At 43.7% G+C, this 24,423-nt stretch overlaps 1 protein-coding gene across 4 annotated transcripts in view; it reads right to left on the bottom strand.

Annotated features, from left to right (window-relative positions):
* Nucleotides 1-24,423, bottom strand: part of CAMK1D (calcium/calmodulin dependent protein kinase ID) — a 571,288-nt gene that overhangs the window by 225,026 nt on the left and 321,839 nt on the right. The window lies entirely within an intron of this gene.

Below are 24,423 nucleotides of genomic sequence, written 5' to 3'. Positions count from 1 at the left end.
CATAATTTCAGAGAGATGTATAAAATAAGATTTTACTTACCGATAAATCTATTTCTCGTAGTCCATAGTGGATGCTGGGACTCCGTCAGGACCATGGGGATTAGCGGCTCCGCAGGAGACAGGGCACAAAAATAAAAGCTTTAGGACTAGGTGGTGTGCACTGGCTCCTCCCCCTATGACCCTCCTCCAAGCCTCAGTTAGGATACTGTGCCCGGACGAGCGTACACAATAAGGAAGGATTTTGAATCCCGGGTAAGACTCATACCAGCCACACCAATCACACCGTACAACCTGTGATCTGAACCCAGTTAACAGTATGACAAACGTAGGAGCCTCTGAACAGACGGGTCACAACAATAACAACCCGATTTTTTTGTAACAATAACTATGTACAAGTATTGCAGACAATCCGCACTTGGGATGGGCGCCCAGCATCCACTACGGACTACGAGAAATAGATTTATCGGTAAGTAAAATCTTATTTTCTCTGACGTCCTAGTGGATGCTGGGACTCCGTCAGGACCATGGGGATTATACCAAAGCTCCCAAACGGGCGGGAGAGTGCGGATGACTCTGCAGCACCGAATGAGAGAACTCCAGGTCCTCTTTAGCCAGGGTATCAAATTTGTAGAATTTTACAAACGTGTTCTCTCCCGACCACGTAGCTGCTCGGCAGAGTTGTAATGCCGAGACCCCTCGGGCAGGCGCCCAAGATGAGCCCACCTTCCTTGTGGAATGGGCCTTGATAGATTTAGGCTGTGGCAGGCCTGCCACAGAATGTGCAAGTTGAATTGTGCTACAAATCCAACGAGCAATCGTCTGCTTAGAAGCAGGAGCACCCAGCTTGTTGGGTGCATACAGTATAAACAGCGAGTCAGATTTTCTGACTCCAGCCGTCCTTGAAATATATATATTTTCAATGCCCTGACAACGTCCAGCAACTTGGAATCCTCCAAATCGCTAGTAGCCGCAGGCACCACAATAGGCTGGTTCAGGTGAAACGCTGAAACCACCTTAGGCAGAAACTGAGGACGCGTCCGCAGTTCTGCCCTGTCCGAATGGAAAATCAGATATGGGCTTTTATACGATAAAGCCGCCAATTCTGACACTCTCCTGGCTGAAGCCAGGGCCAGTAGCATGGTTACTTTCCATGTAAGATATTTCAAATCCACCGATTTGAGTGGCTCAAACCAATGGGATTTGAGAAAATCCAAAACTACATTAAGATCCCACAGAGCCACTGGGGGCACAACCGGGGGCTGTATATGTAGTACTCCTTTTACAAAAGTCTGGACTTCAGGAACTGAAGCCAATTCTTTCTGGAAGAAAATCGACAGGGCCGAAATTTGAACCTTAATGGACCCTAATTTGAGGCCCATAGACAATCCTGTTTGCAGGAAATGTAGGAATCGACCCAGTTGAAATTCCTCCGTCGGGGCCTTCCTGGCCTCACACCACGCAACATATTTTCTCCAAATGCGGTGATAATGTTGTGCAGTCACCTCCTTCCTGGCTTTTACCAGGGTAGGGATGACCTCTTCCGGAATGCCTTTTTCCCTTAGAATTCGGCGTTCAACCGCCATGCCGTCAAACGCAGCCGCGGTAAGTCTTGGAATAGACACGGTCCCTGCTGAAGCAGGTCCCGTCTTAGAGGTAGAGGCCACGGATCTTCCGTGAGCATCTCCTGAAGTTCCGGGTACCAAGTTCTTCTTGGCCAATCCGGAGCCACGAGTATCGTTCTTACTCCCCTTTGCCGTATAATTCTCAGTACTTTTGGTATGAGAGGCAGAGGAGGAAACACATACACTAACTGGAACACCCACGGTGTTACCAGAGCGTCCACAGCTATTGCCTGAGGGTCTCTTGACCTGGCGCAATACCTGTCCAGTTTTTTGTTGAGGCGGGACGCCATCATATCCACCTTTGGTTTTTCCCAACGGTTCACAATCATGTGGAAGACTTCTGGATGAAGTCCCCACTCTCCCGGGTGTAGATCGTGTCTGCTGAGGAAGTCCGCTTCCCAGTTGTCCACTCCCGGAATGAACACTGCTGACAGTGCTATCACATGATCTTCCGCCCAGCGAAGAATCCTTGCAGCTTCTGCCATTGCCCTCCTGCTTCTTGTGCCGCCCTGTCTGTTTACGTGGGCGACTGCCGTGATGTTGTCCGACTGGATCAACACCGGCTGACCCTGAAGCAGGGGTTTTGCCAGGCTTAGAGCATTGTAAACCGCTCTTAGCTCCAGTATATTTATGTGAAGAGACATCTCCAGGCTTGACCACACTCCCTGGAAGTTTCTTCCCTGTGTGACCGCTCCCCAGCCTCTCAGACTGGCATCCGTGGTCACCAGGACCCAGTCCTGTATGCCGAATCTGCGGCCCTCTAACAGATGAGCACTCTGCAACCACCACAGAAGAGACACCCTTGTCCGTGGAGACAAAGTTATCCGCTGATGCATCTGCAGATGCGATCCGGACCATTTGTCCAGCAGATCCCACTGAAAAGTTCGTGCGTGGAATCTGCCGAATGGAATCGCTTCGTAAGAAGCCACCATTTTTCCCAGGACTCTTGTGCATTGATGCACAGACACTTTTCCTGGTTTTAGGAGGTTCCTGACAAGTTCGGATAACTCCCTGGCTTTCTCCTCCGGAAGAAACACCTTTTTCTGAACCGTGTCCAGAATCATTCCCAGGAACAGCAGACGTGTCGTCGGGGTCAATTGAGATTTTGGAAAATTCAGAATCCACCCGTGCTGTTGCAGCACTACTTGGGTTAGTGCTACTACGTCCTCCAGCTGTTCTCTGGACCTTGCCCTTATCAGGAGATCGTCCAAGTAAGGGATAATTAATACGCCTTTTCTTCGCAGAAGAAACATCATTTCGGCCATTACCTTGGTAAAGACCCGAGGTGCCGTGGACAATCCAAACGGCAGCGTCTGAAACTGATAATGACAGTTTTGCACCACGAACCTGAGGTACCCTTGATGTGAAGGGCAAATTGGGACATGCAGGTAAGCATCCTTGATGTCCAGGGACACCATAAAGTCCCCTTCTTCCAGATTCGCTATCACTGCTCTGAGTGACTCCATCTTGAACTTGAATTTTTGTATGTACAGGTTCAAAGATTTCAGATTTAGAATAGGTCTTACCGAGCCGTCCGGCTTCGGTACCACAAATAGTGTGGAATAATACCCCTTTCCCTGTTGTAGGAGGGGTACCTTGACTATCACCTGCTGAGAATACAGCTTGTGAATGGCTTCCAATACCGTCGCCCTGTCTGAGGGAGACGTTGGCAGAGCAGACTTTAGGAACCGGCGAGGGGGAGACTTCTCGAATTCCAACCTGTAACCCTGAGATACTACCTGCAGGATCCAGGGGTCCACCTGTGAGTGAGCCCACTGTGCGCTGAAATTCTTGAGTCGACCCCCCACCGCCCCTGAGTCCGCTTGTAAAGCCCCAACGTCATGCTGAGGGCTTTGCAGAAGCCGGGGAGGGCTTCTGCTCCTGGGAGGGAGCTGCTTGGTGCACTCTCTTACCCTTTCCTTTGCCTCGGGGCAGATATGACTGTCCTTTTGCCCGCTTGTTCTTATAGGAACGAAAGGACTGCGGCTGAAAAGACGGTGTCTTTTTCTGTTGGGAGGGGACCTGAGGTAAAAAGGTGGATTTCCCGGCTGTTGCCGTGGCCACCAGATCCGATAGACCGACCCCAAATAATTCCTCCCCTTTATACGGCAATACTTCCATATGCCGTTTGGAATCCGCATCACCTGACCACTGTCGCGTCCATAAACTTCTTCTGGCAGATATGGACATCGCACTTACTCTCGATGCCAGAGTGCAAATATCCCTCTGAGCATCTCGCATATAAAGAAAAGCATCCTTTAATTGCTCTATAGTCAATAAAATACTGTCCCTATCCAGGGTATCAATATTTTCAGTCAGGGAATCCGACCAAACCACCCCAGCACTGCACATCCATGCTGAGGCGATGGCTGGTCGCAGTATAACACCAGTATGAGTGTATATACTTTTCAGGGTAGTTTCCAGCCTCCTATCAGCTGGATCCTTGAGGGCGGCCGTTTCAGGAGACGGTAACGCCACTTGTTTTGATAAGCGTGTGAGTGCCTTATCCACCCTAGGGGGTGTTTCCCAGCGCGCCCTGACCTCTGGCGGGAAAGGATATAATGCCAATAACTTCTTTGAAATTAGCAGTTTTCTATCGGGGTTAACCCACGCTTCATCACACACTTCATTCAATTCCTCTGATTCAGGAAAAACTACAGGTAGTTTTTTCAGACCCCACATAATACCCCTTTTTGTGGTACTTGCAGTATCAGAGATATGCAAAGCCTCCTTCATTGCCGTGATCATATAACGTGTGGCCCTACTGGAAAATACGTTTGTTTCTTCACCGTCGACACTAGATTCGGTGTCCGTGTCTGGGTCTGTGTCGACCGACTGAGGTAAAGGGCGTTTTACAGCCCCTGACGGTGTCTGAGACGCCTGGACAGGTACTAACTGGTTTGCCGGCCGTCTCATGTCGTCAACTGATTTTTGTAACGTGCTGACATTATCACGTAATTCCATAAACAAAGCCATCCATTCCGGTGTCGACTCCCTAGGGGGTGACATCACCATTACCGGCAATTGCTCCGCCTCCACACCAACATCGTCCTCATACATGTCGACACACACGTACCGACACACAGCAGACACACAGGGAATGCTCTTATCGAAGACAGGACCCCACTAGCCCTTTGGGGAGACAGAGGGAGAGTTTGCCAGCACACACCCAAGCGCTATAAATATATAGGAACAACCCTACAGAAGTGTTGTTTCCTTTATAGCAGCTTAATATATCAATATCGCCAAAAAAGTGCCCCCCCTCTCTGTTTTTTTACCCTGTTTCTGTAGTGCAGTGCAGGGGAGAGTCCTGGGAGCCTTCCTCGCAGCGGAGCTGTGCAGGAAAATGGCGCTGTGTGCTGAGGAGATAGGCCCCGCCCCCTATTTTGGCGGGCTCTTCTCCCGGTGTTTGTGAGACCTGGCAGGGGTTAAATACATCCATATAGCCCCAGGGGCTATATGTGATGTATTTTTAGCCAGAACAAGGTATTATCATTGCTGCCCAGGGCGCCCCCCCCCAGCGCCCTGCACCCTCAGTGACCGCTGGTGTGAAGTGTGCTGACAACAATGGCGCACAGCTGCAGTGCTGTGCGCTACCTCATGAAGACTGAAAAGTCTTCTGCCGCCGGTTTCTGGACCTCTTCACTTTTCGGCATCTGCAAGGGGGTCGGCGGCGCGGCTCCGGGACCGGACTCCATGGCTGGGCCTGTGTTCGATCCCTCTGGAGCTAATGGTGTCCAGTAGCCTAAGAAGCCAATCCATCCTGCACGCAGGTGAGTTCACTTCTTCTCCCCTAAGTCCCTCGTTGCAGTGAGCCTGTTGCCAGCAGGACTCACTGAAAATAAAAAACCTAATAACTTTTTCTAAGCAGCTCTTTAGGAGAGCCACCTAGATTGCACCCTGCTCGGACGGGCACAAAAACCTAACTGAGGCTTGGAGGAGGGTCATAGGGGGAGGAGCCAGTGCACACCACCTAGTCCTAAAGCTTTTATTTTTGTGCCCTGTCTCCTGCGGAGCCGCTAATCCCCATGGTCCTGACGGAGTCCCAGCATCCACTAGGACGTCAGAGAAAATAAACTTACTACTAAATCAAACCCACTATGTTGTTCCTAAAGGGGAATGCTTTAGGAGTCCCTGGGCATGCCCGCTAGTTTCGCATAGCGGGCAACCACAGCATGCAGGCTGTATGTGAACATTTATGTTTTAGGTTATTACTATATTTGCAGTGTCATGTGGTATATACCGAGTGTGATGCTTATATGTCTAATCCTATGTCTAATGGCCAGGTGCAGGACGATATCACCTTTCTCACCGTTGCTATAGAATGCTAACAGTAGTATACTCAGATCGTGGTATGACCAGATTTTGCATTTGAACTCCAATATATGATCTCTTAACAACGGGTCTTTGAAAGCTGAAAGCTGTTATTTTTTCATCACACGCACAGCGAGGTAGTAATCAACCTTTTGATACAATATTATTTAAATGAATATTCAGTTTTCAGTCTACTTAACCAGGTCTTGCCTCAATTGGTGGGGGACTGCATGGATACAGGTTCTATGACCCTTGTTGTTTTCTTTCGCATACTTGGACTACATATAGGGCCTAATTCTGAGTTGATCGCAGCATCAAATTTGTTAGCAGTTGGGCAAAACCATGTGCACTGCAGGGGGGACAGATATAACCTGTGCAGAGAGTTAAATTTGGGTGGGGTGTGTTCAAACTGAAATCTAAATTGCAGTGTAAAAATAAAGCAGTCAGTATTTACCCTGCACAGAAGCAAAATAACCCACCCAAATCTAACTCTCTCTGCAAATATTATATCTGCCCCCCCGCCCCCCCTGCAGTGCACATGGTTTTGCCCAATTACTAACAAACTTGCTGCTGCGATCAACTCAGAATTACCCCCTATATATAGTCTGTAGTAACACAGATGACAATATATATTATCTTGATATATTATCTTGAAGCCACAGATTTATGAAAACTATTGCACTGTACAGCAAGTTGTCAACACATTTGCGGCACATTGTGAATATCCATATCCTGGCTAACTTAGGCTAGAGATCTGTTAAGAATTTTAGCGACACGGACCCTATGGTTTCTGATTCTTGTTCATTTGAGCCATATGTTTTCTGGAATATTTACTTTATGCTGTGATGTTTGCAATCACACAGAAAAACATAAGAACTCAAAATTCTATGAACAATTACCCTATCCTTTCTCTAACCTGAAGAAGACAGCTGAGTACTTCTCTCATTGGCTGCGCTGTGTCGAGTACACAACAGCCAAAAGCAGAAAGGAAAGTCTGACGAATTGTGTTATTTCTTTATTTTCTAAGGACTGGCACTAATAAGAATCACTCATCACTCATTCACTGCCACGACAAATGAGAGACAGCAGAATTCCGAACGTGCCCAGGTAGTCTATCATCGGTCATACTGTCAAGGAGTGTAGCCGTGATACCTGTATCCAAGAGATATTTTCATATATAATTTTTTGAGAGAACTTAGATATGTTGTTGTTTTCAACACTGCATATAAATATAAACCTGCGTGCTTTTTAATAGTGTATGTATTTTAACCTTTGTGTGTAGTTATTGTCTTTGTCCATATTTCGCCCCCTTGCTGGAACGGAGGTTCCTTTAAGATATTTGTTGTATGTGCCTGTTACGGGCTGAATTTTATTAATATGAATTAAAAGTTAAGTTTTAGTTCAACAAATCTAGCATACTATCATAAGAGTGCCCTTTATTAATCATAGTCTTTTCAGTGGTCTGCTGATGCTGACTTCTTTTGCTATAACTATTTATTTAACTCAGTAGGAGCACCACCATACACCCATACTTGAGCATTCTTCTCATTACAACAGGGAACAGTGGTTTCAAATTTCATTCTTCTTCTTTGATACAGTTTTAATTAATATTCCTCTTGGAATCAGTGCAGTGAGGCATTTCCCCTTTCCTTGTTCTATGAGGGAGCTGATCCCACCAGAATGTGGGCAATTGTGCCGAGACACAAGCCCTCTCACCACAAAATAAATAAATTATACATATATATATATATATATATACTTGGACTGGCCCACAGGGGAAACCACCGCTAGGCCCCACTGCCTGGGGGCCCACCTCCTGCTCTAAGGGTCAGGTTCTAGACTGTGCACTTGTTATACATTATACATATGTTACATTATACTGGACTATGGTGTATTTGCTACAGTGCATTGCTGTTATTGATCTGGTACATTATCATGCATGCAGCAGCTGAATTTACTGTATATATTTATGAAGGGGCCCAGACGTTGCACTCTCTAATGGTTAGTCAAATCAATAAGGTGGCAGGCCACACCCCCTCTGCAGACTGGCCACACCCCTAAAATGGGCCCCTACGACTGCATACCCCCGTGGGCCCTACATTCCCCAGTCCGACACTGATCTATCTATCTATCTCTCTCTCTCTCTCTATATATATATATATATATATATATATATATATATATATATAAAACATAGTAAAATTATATATATATATATATATATATATATATATATATATATATAAAACATAGTAAAAAAAGATATAAAACATAGTAAAATTATATTTTATATATATATATATATATATATATATATATATGTGTGTGTAAAAACACTTGCCAACAGCAAAACATAAGAGGCTGAAATTTTATTTTTCAGTTTTTTTTTCTATTGCAGCCAGACATAACCAGTAAAGTGAGAAAGTAAACTTTGTCTAGCTTTACTGTTTTTCTTACAGTGTGAAACCTTGGGTTAGGTTGTGACTTGCAGACATATAAAACCATCACAGTCCTATGATTTGAATGGGTTAATGACACCGCCCCTATATAATTACCCTGCTTCCTAGCATCCACACCTTTGTCAAGCAGCCCTGGAGATTCTGGGAGTATGATAAAGTATTGTTTATTTGATGTCTACAGTATTTTCTTTAAGATTACATTTCTTAGTTTACGTTCATTTGACTAACATGAAGCAATACAATACGTAATGTAAATATGCGACTAACACAGAGTTTATCTGTTGAAGATTTAAGACTACTGTACAAAAGATCCTCCATCACTACTATATCTGAACACTAAACAGATAGTTCAGAAGATAAGGGATCAATGTTTATTACAGAAACTTGATTGTTGACAGATCACATACAATAGACTGCATTTGTTACATGCACCACAACTTACTTTCGGTTATAATGTAATTTGTTTAGACGGTACACCCATAACACTTTAAGGTGCACACCTACTCTCCGTTTGTGGGAGATGCTGCTGTAAATAAGATATGTGCCTCCCTGTGCAAAAAAGTAAACAATTTGGAAATGTGTATAAAGTAAAGTAAATGCCACACCAGTCTAAACTCCTGCTAATAGAGAACCACACCTGTCACTAATAAATTTATGTTGCCTAGAGAACAAATTCTTACGCACTAACTAGGAAAACTAGTTAGTATAAATAATATGGTCAATGGAGTCAGAAAACTTTTAACAATCCTTGATGTATCATACCTTGACTGTATATTTGATATCTGTGGCAGTGGTGTACATCATGTATATCATACATCAGATATACCATTAAGGTTTTTAAGCTATATCTATAGACCAGGAGTGGGTAAACTATGAATGGGCCCCATCAGGCAGTCTGGTCCAGCCAGTTGGCTTCCACTTTTGCACAAACTACACGTGGCCTGCCGAGCACCTACAAAAGTGTCCACTTACATCTACCTCCGTGAACGTTAACAGCCCTTCTAGTCACGCCATGTCGTGGCGTGTATTGGTAGTGCCGAGTGTCTTTCCATGCCATTTGTTTGTGCATCTTATTCACAAAACGATGTTAATAGAATGCACAAACAGTTTTTGCTGATTTAAATGATATTCGGCATGTCTATATTCTGTGCACGACCACGACTGTATGTGCATAAGAAATGCTTCACATCAAAGTTGCCGCTGATAGCACTCCCACCCCTACCGCAGGAGGATGGGTAGGAGCCCCAGTGCACTGCTTTGCCCAGGGGACTACACTGCTGTTAAGAAGGCCCTGAGCCGCAATCTGGCCAGCGAAGCACGTCCTCCACAGGCAGTGCACCAAACCCAAGCCTGTTTCCGTAACAGGATGTTATCACCGTAAACCTCAACAAAATTTGCAATGAATTTCAGCTGCTGATGTGCTCTTTAGATAAAGAGATCTGATCACACTACGCACCTCAATGTTTGTCCATGTTTCCGCCAGCCCCGACATCTTACACCTGATGTTGGGACAACATGACTGATATGAGGTGCAGTCTAATGGTTGTGTGGGGAAGCAGTGGTCTACCTGCTCTGGCCTGGTGGGAAATTATAATGAAATAGAGAACATACACACATGATAGGTCTTGTTACCTTAATTACTGAACCATCCTCATATCTCCAGACACTGAATATCCATTGGTTATCAAATATAATGTAACCAATAAATAACATAATTGCCCAGCCTGTAATTGCATTACAAAAATACCAGATTTTTCTATTAAGTTGTATAAAATAACCAAATTGGTGTTAAACTTGCATTGTGTATGGCCAGCCGGGTGGTCTTCTGTATGCCGAATGTCGGGATCCCGGCGCACAGTATACCGGCGCCGGAATCCCGACACCCGGCATTCTGACAACTATTCTCCCTCGTGGGGGTCCACGACCCCCCTGGAGGGAGAATAAAATGGTGTGGGGCGCGTAGCGCGCCACCGTGCCCGAAGCGTGGCGAGCGCAGCGAGCCCGCAAGGGGCTCCTTTGCGCTCGCACGCTGTCGGTATGCCAGCGGTCGGGCTCCCGGCGCCGGTATGCTGGTCACCGGGAGCCCGAGCGCCGGCATACCGTACTTCACCCGGCCAGCCTTACGCCCTTCATCCACTATAAAGTAATTTATTTAATCAGTTGCAATTTGTCAAAATTACAGACTGTTATTTTTGAGGTGAAATTTAATAGAGCAAAACTTTTTTTTTTAAAGCAAAAAAAGCATCATTGGGTTAAAAAATTGTTGCTTTAAATATGGACTCAAACTTTGTCAAAATTCAGCAATTATGATAAATCGAAGATGATTAAATAACCCCACAGTCTTAAAACATTACTCCATTACTAAATTTTTTGTATAGTTACTTTAAAATCAGATTGGTCTTCGACAAGGACAGTTTTGTTATTATAAATTGCTTCTGGGAGATATTTTTCTATGTGACAACGTACAACCTACGAAAAGACTTCATTTTAACAAATTCAGTAATCAGAACATTGTGCATACAGTTGAAAAAACACATTACATCATTATGGGGGTCGTGATGAGACATAATGTAGGGAAGGATAGAATTTTGGGGGTATAGTTTGCTATCCCCAGGATAGCAAGGGAGCCCAACCCTTTACATAGCTAAACCTGATTACTTTGGGCGCGATATGTACGATAACAGGGATCACTTTAGAAAGGGGATTGGACGTGATATCACTTGAATACCGCCCAAAGTATCAGCAGCTGTGGCCGCTCTCTCTCTCTCTCTCTCTATATATATATATATATATATATATATATATATATACATACACACACATACATACATACATACATACACAGAGGAGGATAAACACATAGGCATATTAATGCCCGTGGTGGACTGTGTGCAGTGGGCCGCCCACCCAGTCCTGCATCTTACCTTGTATCAAACGGGTACCTCCTCCTCTGCAGCTCCATCTTCCCATTGATATTCGGAAAGATGTTGTATGTTTACAATAGAGCAAATGCTCTGGCTCAGTGCCAGAGTCTTTGCCTTCACTGTGCAGCACCATCTTCCTGAAAATGTCCTTTTGAAGACGGCACCGCTTAGGAGTACCTTGCTTGCCAGCACAGGGTTAAGTGTACTTTGGATGCAGGGCCCCCCTGAGCCCAGTGGCCTGTATGCACTTCACACCCTGCACCCATTACAAATACTCCCAGAGTTAGCTGCATCTATGTGGCCACACCTTACCGATCCGATTGTGAGAGCAGCCATCATCATTACCAGCACACATTTGCTCCAGCCCCATCCCTGGGGTAAAATATCTGCCTGAAAGCGCCAAATCTCTGTGTATACTCACCTCTTTAGTAATTCCATCTACGGCACCAATGGCACACTTATTCTACGTGTGACTGGACTGTTGCCACCCAGTTACAGCCATTTAGCAACAAGTTGAATTTGAATAGCCTGCAGATCTACACCTCGGACACAGTCAGACACATGCAGAGTGCAAAAATTCACAGATGTGGCTGCTTTGCATGCCACTCTGAATCAGGTCATAAGTATATATGTGAAAGGGTCACGAGATGTCAGTTCCTATAATAACTGATCAACGACATTCATTTTGAAAGCGGGAAATCAAAGTTGGTCACAGGAACAATGTGGAGTATGCACTCCACTCTGGAGAGAGTGGTTGGATTTGACGCTCTCTCATGGGGTCCAGACCTGTCCAAACACGTGCCCTGTCATTTAGAGTTCAGTATGTCGTCATTTTCTCCATGACGATATTTGCTAGTGCAGATTTTCAGTTCCTGAGAGGAGAAAGAAAAAGGGTTCTACCAACTCCTGCCTAGAACACATTTATCAGCTGCCACAATAAGCGAGACTAGCTTTTTAAAGTGTTTGTTATGACTCTAGGGAGAGTAGCACAGGATAAAAAACCCACAGGCTTTTTACAAACGGAGTTTCTATGTTTGTCAATATAGTACAGTCTATTGTTGCTGACCCACTCTTTCTCTTATCTTAAACAAAATAAAAAACTAAAAAAGAAAAATAATTTTAGATAGAAAAAAACAAATCAAATATTTGAACAAGCAGCATTTTTTTCTAAGCATTGCATTTGTCATTGCGGCAAGTAGCATCATCAAGATTTACATGAGACTACAGAAGGAATGAGTTTCAGTGTAATTAAGCCCAATCACAGACCATGCTTTATAATTAATAGAGTAAAGAAAATCATAGAAACATAGAATTTGACAGCAGATAACAACCACTTGTCCCAACTAGTCTGCCTGTGTAATCATCGTCCTATATCTCAAATAAATGTCCAATTAGAAGAGTGTGGTCTGAAAAAACCCAGACATATTAAAAAGGTTTTATTTTTGTAGCAGTTAAATTAGATATATTGGCATACAGATGCGTTCTCACACATCTAGCCTCAATATGCCATGCAGCGTTAGATTCCTGGTGTGAGTGAGCTGCCAGGTCCCGTACAGCTCTGCTAACATTGGGTATCTTTTTTGGTGAAACAAAGTCTTCATCAGATCGCAATGCGACTAGGACTTGCTAGGAGACTGTGCTGATTCATTTGATATATGACACTTGTATATCTGTGTGTGACAGACTGTATACGGAGCAAAACCGAACTTGTATTGGAAAGAAGCTGCAGCTGCTACATTGTAGCACTGCGTATACAGATTCAGAGACTCACACAGACGCACACAGATATACATGTGTTGTACATCAAAAGAATTAGTACAGTCTCCTTATGCATCCTAGTCACATTGTGTTGGGACTTACACACAATTTCGGCAAAAAATCACACACACAAAAAAAAAAAAAAAGATGGCAAACACTAGAATATTCTCACATGACCTCATGTGACAAGAGGGGCTGTTTAGTGTGACTGCAGCAACGATGTATGAGGACATATGTGTATGCAAGTTTAACCTAGTAATGTTTTAAACAGTGGTATGTTTATATGCAGAGCTGCCGAGACATCTTTTTGGCCCCGATGCCAGAAGTGGTGTGTTCATGCTCAAAATCTGCACACCCTCTGCAAAAGTTCAGCGAATGCTGAGGTGGTGGTGTTGCTCCGCCTACATGGCTGGCACAGTCCCCACCCAGGCTCAGTTACCCAGTACTTGCCTCCCCTCTCAGCAAACCTGTTTGTGTAACTTAAGATAAAATATGATAAATGTTTTCCAAATAAAATTCAGACTACACAACGAGCTAATTCTAAAAATGTCTGCAATCTGCTTGGAGAGTTTGTAGTCAGTGAAGTATGTTTTTCAGGCCTGATTCTATAAAGCAGTGGTTCTTCACCTCAACTCTCCAAGTTTCCAGTTAAATAGATTAACCGCCCCTGTGCATGATTGAAGAAATCTACAAAACATGACCTGCTGGTGGTACTTGAGGACCAGAGTTGAGAAACCCCTTCTATAGAGTGGTATTTGACCACTGCTGTGTCCTCATTCATAACTATGAGACTTTGGTGATGAAGACTGGAGACTTCTCCAGCAGGTCAATACCTGGCACAGATAGTCAGTGAATGGTTGATAGCGTTATAGTAATGGTAACTCTCTCAGCTTCACAGGAACCATAGAAACTTATGGGGGCTGCGGCTGCTGTCAGGCCAGAAATGGAGGGATCACAGCTGATCTCTCTCCGTGGTACATTCGGAGGATAATTAACATTTGCGGATTCCCCCTGAAAAAGGCTGTTTTGGGGTAATAAGCCACAAATATATTTTTAATAAATAGGCCCCTTACTCTCAGCACAAGATACCTTCTAAACACAACCCAATCTTCCCACAGGGTAAGGTAGCTTGCATCATCTGAGATACAGCCAGCGTTAAGGGAAATATTTGAATAAATCATGGAATTAGGGTATGTATCATGGGAGTAACAATTATCTAACAAAACAACATTTTTTAGTTTGCTTTGGAGGAGACTTTCAGAGAAAAGATCCCATTAGCATTTGCAAAGGGCATGGTTACGCTATATATGTCATCAAGGCCTCATCCCCTGCAGCGTAATGCTGAAAAAAGCAGCATCGCACAAGGGTAGACTGCCCATAATGATGTGTTTGATGCATATTGATTCATTAAATACCACCACATTTCACCAGGGAAGTAGGCAGGATCCAGCAGCATTCCTTGTTACTCCAGGAGTCAAGAAAGGACCCGAAATGTGCGAGTTTCCCAGAGTAGGCAAGTATAGCTCACAGACAGACATATCCCCAATAGAAGCACACTGGCAGTGCAAGCACTCAGATTGTCGGAGCACTCCTACTGTACCCTTTTCATGGGATTCTACCAGTATACAGAATTGGCTGAAAGCAACTCCATTTGCACTTCCACATTAAACGCCAGGATGCAGAACTATCAGGCATTATCAGTTCATTAGTAGTAATGTCTTGTCCTGTGTTGAATTCTGCTCCTGGGGGTACATTTTCTAGCACTTCTAAAACAGATAATTGGTGATGTTGCCCATAGCAACCAATCATATACTGTCTATCATTTCTCTATTGCCTTTTAGAAAATACACAGCATCTGATTGGTTGCTATGGGCAACATCACTAATCCTCTGTTTCAGAAGCTTTAGTGAATCTACCCTCTGGAGCTTTTTATAAAAACTTGTTCAGAAGAGGGAAATCACTGGGTTAGCATAACTAAACGGCTTCAGAACATCATTAAACTTGTTCAGAACATTAAGTAGAATAATGCAACTTTTAACCACTTAACTGACATTTTTTCCCCCAAAAAGGGGGTTCTTTATGAGTGAATTAAGTGAAGAACATGTATTTAATCTTATCTAATTTATACTTCCCCAGCGGCTGCTATTGTCTGCAGCCGCCGGTAGGCGGTCCTGCAGTTCTGACCGATCAGCAGCATGGTATACACTGTGGGAGGGTGCAGGAAGGCAGAGAGACCTTCCGTTCCCTCTAAGAGAGGCAGCAGCGGGAAGTTTCTCTTCCCTGCAACTGCACACACTGTGTATCTGACTGGTCGCATCCTGTGCTACCAGGTCAGATATAGCACTATCTGGTGTGGTTGCATCTGATGCGACGATGCCAGGCAAGTGGTTAAACTGCTACTTCTTACTAATGTAATACTTTTAACACATTACGGGGGAATCCATTTACCTGCAATGTGTACACGGGTGTGAATAAGTGCGACTGTTTCCACACTGATGCAACAGCAACTTTGCGGGTAATTAGATTCTCCCCTTAAACTGTTACTTTTGCAATGCTTTAGTCAACTATTACTTACTAATGTAACAATTTTCTTTATCTTTTCATTCCTTCCTAAAAATAAAAAATAAAAATCCAAAGACCCTATCAGTAAATACAGATGTGTCCTCATATATCTTGCCTCAATATGCCATGCAGTATCTTGCCTCAATATGCCATGCAGTGGGAGATGCCTGGCGTGAATGAGCTGACAGGTCCCATGTAACTCCGTTAGCGTTGAGCATCTTTTTTTGCATTTCATATGCAGATACAGCTGCGGAGGGCTGTTTAACATGCAGGAAGGCTAGATGCAAGTGGACACATCTGAAGGTTGGAAGAGCTACCTAAATGAAAGGAAGTTATCTGCCTGACCAAAAGTGCTGCTGGAGTATCTTAAGCAGGAGAACAGGCTGGAGTGAGCTACTTAATACTATGGCCCCCGTAGCAGCTGCTTCAGCTATGGTTAAGCCCTCATTAAGGATTTTTCCCTGCTTTCCTTTTAGTCTGAAGCTGTGAACTAAATTCCGCATTAAAGCCCATTGAGATCTGCATTAGCTTAACGCAGATTTCGAATTGAATAGCTAAATCACGGCAGAGTGTTTTTAACCTGTGTTAAGAAATTATTAGCCAAGTTGCGGATAATTTAATCTGCCTCTGTACGTATAATAAAATGAGAATGTTACTCCTATGTTATTTCACAAATTAGGTTTTATTGTGAGGGAGGTATAGATACATAGCAATATTTTCGTTTTGTACATTTGAATTATTTCTTAAAAATAATAACAAAGTATTTATGTACTTTAGTATAATGGTAAATTTATTTTGATCTCACAATGCAATTAATCAAAAACTGAAAATATTTTAGCTGCTCCCACCTATAGTGATGTCTGTTATTTGTTTATAAATAATTGGCAAAAAAAATAATAATTAAATTATGTATTTCCCTATAGGTTTGAAGAAAGCACTTAATACTATACAAAGGAATGAAGGTTTAAACTCGATCATTCTCATATCATAATTACCTGACAGTAAGGGCACGGCAGCAATTTATTCCTAAAATAATTTCTGGGAAACACATCATAATCAGTTTGAGTGCTGACCTTCAGACTGAGTTTCATCAAGCTAAGGTCAACTAGTAATCCCTGTTCAACTCCGAATATTCCAAAATCAGGCAGCATGGAATATGAAAAAGCTACTGAACAAATGTTCACTACAAACAACTCTATTGATATACACAAGCAAGAACTAATAAACAATCATAAAAACACAAAAAAAGGCAAATTAACCTGAACTTGATTTTGCATATAGTTTTTTGTTATATCAGTATTGATGGGAATTTCTGTTATCACTCGTAACATGTTATATTGCTTTTTTTCTCTGCAAAGGGATTAACAAAAATAAACCTAAATCAAATTTGTATTGTTTTCTCTCTCTGGTATTGTCACAAAATGAAGTCAACCAAGACATACAACATCCATTATATTGTATTCCTCCTTGTCTAAAGTGGGTCATACATTTACGTACCAATTCCCTGTTCGGCAGAAACAGATCGACAAAAATAGATGACTGGTAACCCATTGGGCAATCAGCAAAAAAACAGCAGCTACAAAATCCTGACTCACTGATCCTAATAATATTTTGGATGGAATCGGCAAATCAGATTTCCCCAATACCCCAATCCAGGCTTTGGCCCAGATTTATCAAGCCTTGGAGAGTGATAAATAGCACTGTGATAAAGTACCAGCCAACCAGCTCCTGTTATTTTTCACACACAGCCTGTAACATGGAAGTTAGGAGCTGATTGGCTGGTACTTAATCACTGTGTTATTTATATACATATGCAGACCCAATGGTCATGGTAAGCCACTTACCAGATTCTCTCAGGTGTAATGACTGAGCACTCAGATCCACAGCAGACTTGGTGGGAAAATCTGGTGCCTCTGGGCATGTGCAGCAGCTCCAATCCTCCATTTACACGGTATGTAGTGGCCGCTGACCAGGATGTGGGGAAGGGGATTTTCTGGGCAACTGGAAAACCCCCCTGTGTTTGCCTATGTCATCCTTAACCTATTAACACTAATTATACAAACAATAATAACAATTACATACAACAGGGTTGGTGTTAAATAGGTAAAAAAAAATGTTTTACTAATTAAAAGAAGCATGTTGGCAAATCAAAGAATGGACAGGAAAAACAGAGACTTACACTCAAACCCAAGCACCCAGTTGGTGGTGTGATAAATCCCTGGTGGGTAATAAATCAGGAGAGCACACCCAAAAACATTCTTCACTGCCACATAGACAAAAAAATACAATCAACACACAAAAACAGACAAAAATAAGGTAGGAGAAGATCAAGAAAGAGGCCCAGTAACAGCTAAACCTAACTTATAGAAACCACTAAAATCCAACCGGTTTATCACCACCCTAAATAACCATTAGTTCAATAAGTACTGTCAATACCCAACCCTTAACACCACCTAAACCTAAAAGCACTGCGACACTGCTGCGAAAAAATGGGGCATCCAGGATTTAACTGCCATCAGGTTTATATACAGCCTTTGTTACTTATATCACTTTAGCCCCCACTGTGTAGAAGGAATATTATCCTTTTTAATACAATAATTTTTCCTTAAATAATTGCATTCAGTATTTTACTCTTATATTCAGTCTAGACTAAACATATTAATTTCAGTTCATTTCTAAGTGTAAATATGTTATTCATGGACAATAACTGGATTATATACTGCAATCCCATATAGCTAATGTTGATATTTTTTTTGTAAAAAATAGACCTATAAAAATGGGTCCTGGATAAGAAATATGACTTTCACATTCAGTAATATGTAATTTATTTAGAGAGGACAGAATTATATTGAACAGGATTTGTAGTTTCATTAAGCAGCTTACATAACAGCAGGCAGCGGAAGAAAGGCAGATCAGTTACGCTCCAATGTCAATGGAATTATATCCTAAAATGTTACGCTAAAATTACTGTTTAGTTTTACTAAATTTACAAGGTTTAGCTTTCCTATTTCAATGATTTACAGGCCATAGTATTATATAAATATAGAGATAGATAGATAGATAGATAGATAGATAGATAGATAGATAGATAGATACTGTTTTGCAGTTACGAACAATTTTAGCATAATGAATTGATTCTATCAATTAGGGTTATCGCTACCTATTGCAGGGTCTGATGACGTATCAGTGGTTTTCACCAGTGATCCTTTACAAGGAAGTTTGGGCTTAGCTGTGTCTGTGACTCAAGTCATGTCTCCCTGCCCTGATTCCTAATGTTACCAGCTGCAGCAAGCAAAAGTCTAGTAAATGGGCTAGTAAGGGGTAGTCAAGGGAGTAATCAGAGTGAATCCAGAAATTGCCTGTCAGGTCACATGTGCAAGGTACAAATTATCAGAGGCGTATATAGGGTAGGGCGAGCAGAGGCGTATCTAGGGTAGGGTGAGTGGGGCACGTGCCCTGGGCGCCTTGGCAGGCCCAGGAGAGGGGGGCGCTGCCGGCGACCAGGGCATCATGCCCCACTCGCCCCCGTCAACCCTAAATGTGAGGGGAGGAGAGCGCAGCGTCTCTCCCTCCCCTCACCGCCGCTGCCAGCACTAGCAGCGCTGCCAGCAGCGCTGCTGTGTCCGGTCTCCGGCGCTAGCCAATCAGAGCTTGCGGACCGGCTCCTGATTGGCTGCCGGTCCGCGAGCTCTGATTGGCTAGCGAACCGGAGCCAGATAGCCGCCGGAGACATGGAGCGGCGAGGGGAAGGAAAGGCGCTGTGCTGCGCTCTCCTCCCCTCACATAGAGCAAGCGGTAAGTGACGGGGTAGGGGGCGGGGCGGCGATCTTGGCGGCACAGTGGGGCATGTATCTGGCACCAAATGGGGCATATGTAACTGGCACTGAGTGGGGCCTGGCACTGTGGGTCATGTAACTGGCACTGTGGGGCAATGTATCTGGCACTGTGGGGCAATGTAACTGGCACTGTGGGGCAATGTAACTGGCACTGTGGGGCATTGTATCTGGCACTGTGGGGCATTGTATCTGGCACTGTGGGGCATTGTATCTGGCACTGTGGGGCATGTATCTGGCACTGTGGGGCATGTATCTGGCACTGTGGGGCATTGTATCTGGCACTGTGGGGCAATGTAACTGGCACTGTGGGGCAATGTAACTGGCACTGTGGGGCATTGTATCTGGCACTGTGGGGCAATGTAACTGGCACTGTGGGGCATGTATCCGGCACTGTGGGGCATGTATCCGGCACTGTGGGGCATTGTAACTGGCACTGTGGGGCAATGTAACTGGCACTGTGGGGCAATGTAACTGGCACTGTGGGGCAATGTAACTGGCACTGTGGGGCATTGTATCTGGCACTGTGGGGCAATGTAACTGGCACTGTGGGGCATTGTATCTGGCACTGTGGGGCAATGTAACTGACACTGTGGGCCATTTTCAGTGGCCACACCCCTTCTGGGGCGTGGCCACTCCCCCTTCTGGTGTGGTCACGCCCATTTTTTCGCCACGCGAGACGTCGGCGCGCGCACATACTTCTTTTGCTATGTTTTTTTTATTGTTGGGGGGGGGGGGGGAGGGGCACATTTTACATCTTCCCCTGGGCTCCAAAAACCCTAGTTACGCCTCTGCAAATTATGCAAATGCCACAGCTCACTTAGATTTGTACTGAGATGCCATCAACTCCTGAGTAGCGCTATGGTCGCATAGCTGAGACACTCCCAGACACCAGCTGTGACACGCCTGTTTTTGCCGTCACTTAGCCATTACCTCCTCTAACCGGTCCCTGACTGGCAATCACTTTGTGAATAAATCCTCCCTGCAACCGTAACACCATCCCGCCACATGCACAGTTGCCTGAAATTTGCTTAACTGTCAGAACATCGGGTTTACCTACAACCCTGAATCAGGTCCAAATACCTAACACTGTCAGCTTCCTGCTCCTAGACAGAGGCTTTTATACAGGAATGAAGATGTAAAGGGGATTGCATACAGATATCGGGGCCTGTGTCTGTCTGGGGGAACTGCGGCAGCTGGGGAGGTGGAGCAACATCCCCCATATGTGTGCTACATCTATAGCAGTGCACAATATGCCAAGCAGGGTGTAGAAATTCTAGCTATATTAGGACATATTGCAAGTCATGTTTTTCTTTTGATGTTAGGTTATAACTCTGCCCCACACAGATCAATAAAATATTGCTTCCACTCTGGAGGGGAGGTGTAGTTCAATATAATGTTTATCTTTGAGGACATCCTGTGACCAGGAAACACAATTAACTCAACAGAGATTCATAAACAAGGTCTTTTGTCTGTGACTGCAAATTGATTACATTGACCTGTGAAGCTAGCAATAACTAAATCAGGGATATGCAAGGATAAACAGAATACTGGCTGCCAAAAGATGTATTCAGGCTGCAAACAGAGAACAAAGACCACTACCATATTTTTATTTGGTTTTTATGTAAAATGGATATTCTATAATGGCTGGCGGTCTCAAGTCTATACGCATGTTAGGTGCTATTTTGGAGTCACTAGGACTTGTTCTGGAAAAATTAGGTATCTTACCAGTCACCCTCCCAACTATGTCATACTCACACTCATAACATAACTTAATAATGAAAGTTAGTGCAAAGTTACCATATTTTATGTGGTAATTACACAGGGGGCATTAGGTACAATTATTTGTACTTACAGTAAGTTAATATTACATAGGCAGTCCGGAAATGACCATGATTTAATGAACTGGTCAGCTAGTCAGCAGAGACTTGGTTATGACCTCACTAAAGAGTGGAGGCAGGTGATAAAAGGTAACACAGTCTTTTGTTCTATGTCAGATGTTGGGGGATCAATTCTAAGTTGAAGCCTGTACCTGTATTTTCTGCCTTTCCTCCCGGCCAGAGTAAACTGCCTATTATATTCTGTAAGTTTTCTCCATTTTATTGGAAATTGCAACACATATTTGTGTATGTAGCCTGTATCAATGTTCCTTTACATCATGTACCTAAGCATTGTACTTATTTTGTAAATAGAGTATTCTTTTAGTAGTCTATTGGTTTGTTTTATATATGCTCCAGAACCTAGTCAGAACCTAGTCTGTTAGGAAGCTATTAGGTTACGCTATAACTATTATTGCTTTCTAGAAACAAGGAGAGATCAGATAACTGCGTGGTAGTCTGTGTCACCAAGTCTGCACCGTGTTAGGGGACCTGTGGCTCCTTTGTAATTACCACGTGGTGGAGTTTAAGATAGTTTTAGGTTACCACGGGCAGAGAGATATAATATTCATTGAGAGTATTATATCCAGCTCTGCCCTTGCTGCATCAGGACTTTGAGATCTGCACAATAGCAGTTCTAATGCCCACGCCACTAAAATTGGACACTCCCTCACTCTACCAATTGGGCCTGTCAGATGCCTCAGTCTTTGTTTATATAGGACTGAAAGAGCCAGGCAGCACACACTACAGAGGAAGACAGGACACCATCACATGTATAGAGTGTAAGTGGTCAGCTGCTGTGCAGCATGTAACTTTGAAAAATACCAAAACCAGCATGGTAGTATCTGGCACACTGCAAGGTCAGATGAGTGAGCTGAGGTGCAGAGACCAGTGCTATCAAACCTGGTAAGCACAGCTCGAGCACTGGCATTCTGGGACCTGTATAAAGGTGTACTTAAGAGTACAAACAAAACACTCCTGAACTATGTGGTCCCTTGCCTGGAACACCATTGTGTGCACTCTTGGGGTGCACCATTATACTGAAAGTGCCAACTGCCCCTAAATAATTTACAAACTTGTATAACATCACATACCTCTACCGATCAACAATGAAAACCTGTACACATTTTGAAAGCTCCTTGGGGCCCATGGCTATCCTAAGATACAACCAAGGTGATCTTCAAGGATAACATCACTTTCATTGCTGGCAGGTGTATGCTGATTACGTTTGAACATGATACTGAACACAGCTACAGATCCTCCGTCGCATAAGTGTTCACACCTTTTCACAGGATTTGTATTTCCTTTATTTTTCCTGAAAATTGACAGTTTGTCACTTGAATTTTGTTGGTTTCAAAATTAAATTAAAAGGTAGGAAAAAAGCTGACGCGATTTATATTGATTTCAGACATTACACTGTAAAAACCTGCAATTTCAATTAGGGTGTATAGACTTTTTTATCCACTGTAGGAAATTAACACTTTTTTTTCATTCCAGTCACAATATAATTTTACATTAAAACAGCGGTGGCCAACCCGCGGCTCAGTTGGCTCCCGGCTCCTGCTGTCCAGTCAGCCCGACACTCTTTAGTGGGGACATATGTGTATCTGGCACTGTGGGGACATACTGTAGCTGTATCTGGCACTGTGGGGACATATCTGTATCTGGCACTGTGGGGACATACTGTAGCTGTATCTGGCACTGTGGGGACATATCTGTATCTGGCACTGTGGGGACATATCTGTATCTGGCACTGTGGGGACATACCTGTATCTGGCACTGTGGAGACATATCTGTATCTGGCACTGGGGGCATATATGTATCTGGCACTGTGGGGACAAGTGTATCTGGCACTGAGGGCATATCTGGCACTGTGGGGACATGTGTACCGGGCACTGGGGGCATATCTGTATCTGGCACTGTGGGGACATGTGTATCTAGCACTGTGAGGACATGTGTATCTGGCACTGTAGGGACATGTGTATCTGGAACTGTGGGGCATATATGTATCTGGCACTGTGGGGCATATATGTATCTGGCACTGTGGGGCATATATGTATCTGGCACTGTGGGGCATATACATATTTGGCACTGTGGGACCTATACGTATTTGGCACTGTGGGGCACATATGCATTTGGCACTGTGGGGCACATATGCATTTGGCACTGTGAGGCGTATATGTATTTGGCACTGTGGGGCATATATGTATCTGGCACTATGGGGACATGTGTATCTGGCACTGGGGGGCATATATGTATCTGGCACTATGGGGACAAGTGTGTATCTGGCACTGTGGGAGCATATATGTATCTGGCACTGTGGGGGCATATATGTATCTGGCACTGTGGGGGCATATATGTATCTGGCACTGTGGGGGCATATATGTATCTGGCACTGTGGGCGCATATATGTATCTGGCACTGTGGGGGCACCCATTTTTTTGGCGTTTTTATATGTATGTGGCACTGTACAACATGACTAAAAACAGAGTTATAACACATACTTCTTCAAATGTCTTACCAAAAGGTTTGCGCACAAAAATGGGGTGTGGCTTTGTGACAACTAGGCCATGCCCTCATTTTTGACGGATGCATAATAGTGGCTCTTACCCTTCCCTACAGATCTTTTCTGGCTCTTTGCCTCTGACTGGTTGGCCACCCCTGCATTAGAATACTGTTTTTAGTCAATATTAAATATGCAAATATATCAAAGACATAAAGGTGCATACAAATGTAACAGTTACGGAAATATTGAATGTCTACAATCAGCATCTAATTATCGGTAAATGTGTGACAGTTTCCTTTGTTTACACAATCCCTAGATAATACCGCGTAAGAAAGCTACTCATTTATATGTTTAGTGTAATATATGGGATTGACTAATATATAGGAGCCTACTTATTAATGTGAGAAGAGACCTATAGTATATTCTATGAAAATGGCAATTGTAGCCAAATCTAGGGTTCTTCTCCCTATTAACCAACCTCCGATTACTGGTATTGCCGATGCTGTACAACACCTCTGCATGCAAAGCATGGGGAAGCAATGGTCTGATTCAGAGATGGACGCATTGC

Source organism: Pseudophryne corroboree, chromosome 6 (assembly GCF_028390025.1).
Source record: "Pseudophryne corroboree isolate aPseCor3 chromosome 6, aPseCor3.hap2, whole genome shotgun sequence".
Lineage (NCBI taxonomy): Eukaryota > Metazoa > Chordata > Amphibia > Anura > Myobatrachidae > Pseudophryne > Pseudophryne corroboree.
The sequence above is the reverse complement of the archived record's forward strand: the minus strand, read 5'-3'. Positions and strand labels throughout refer to the sequence as shown.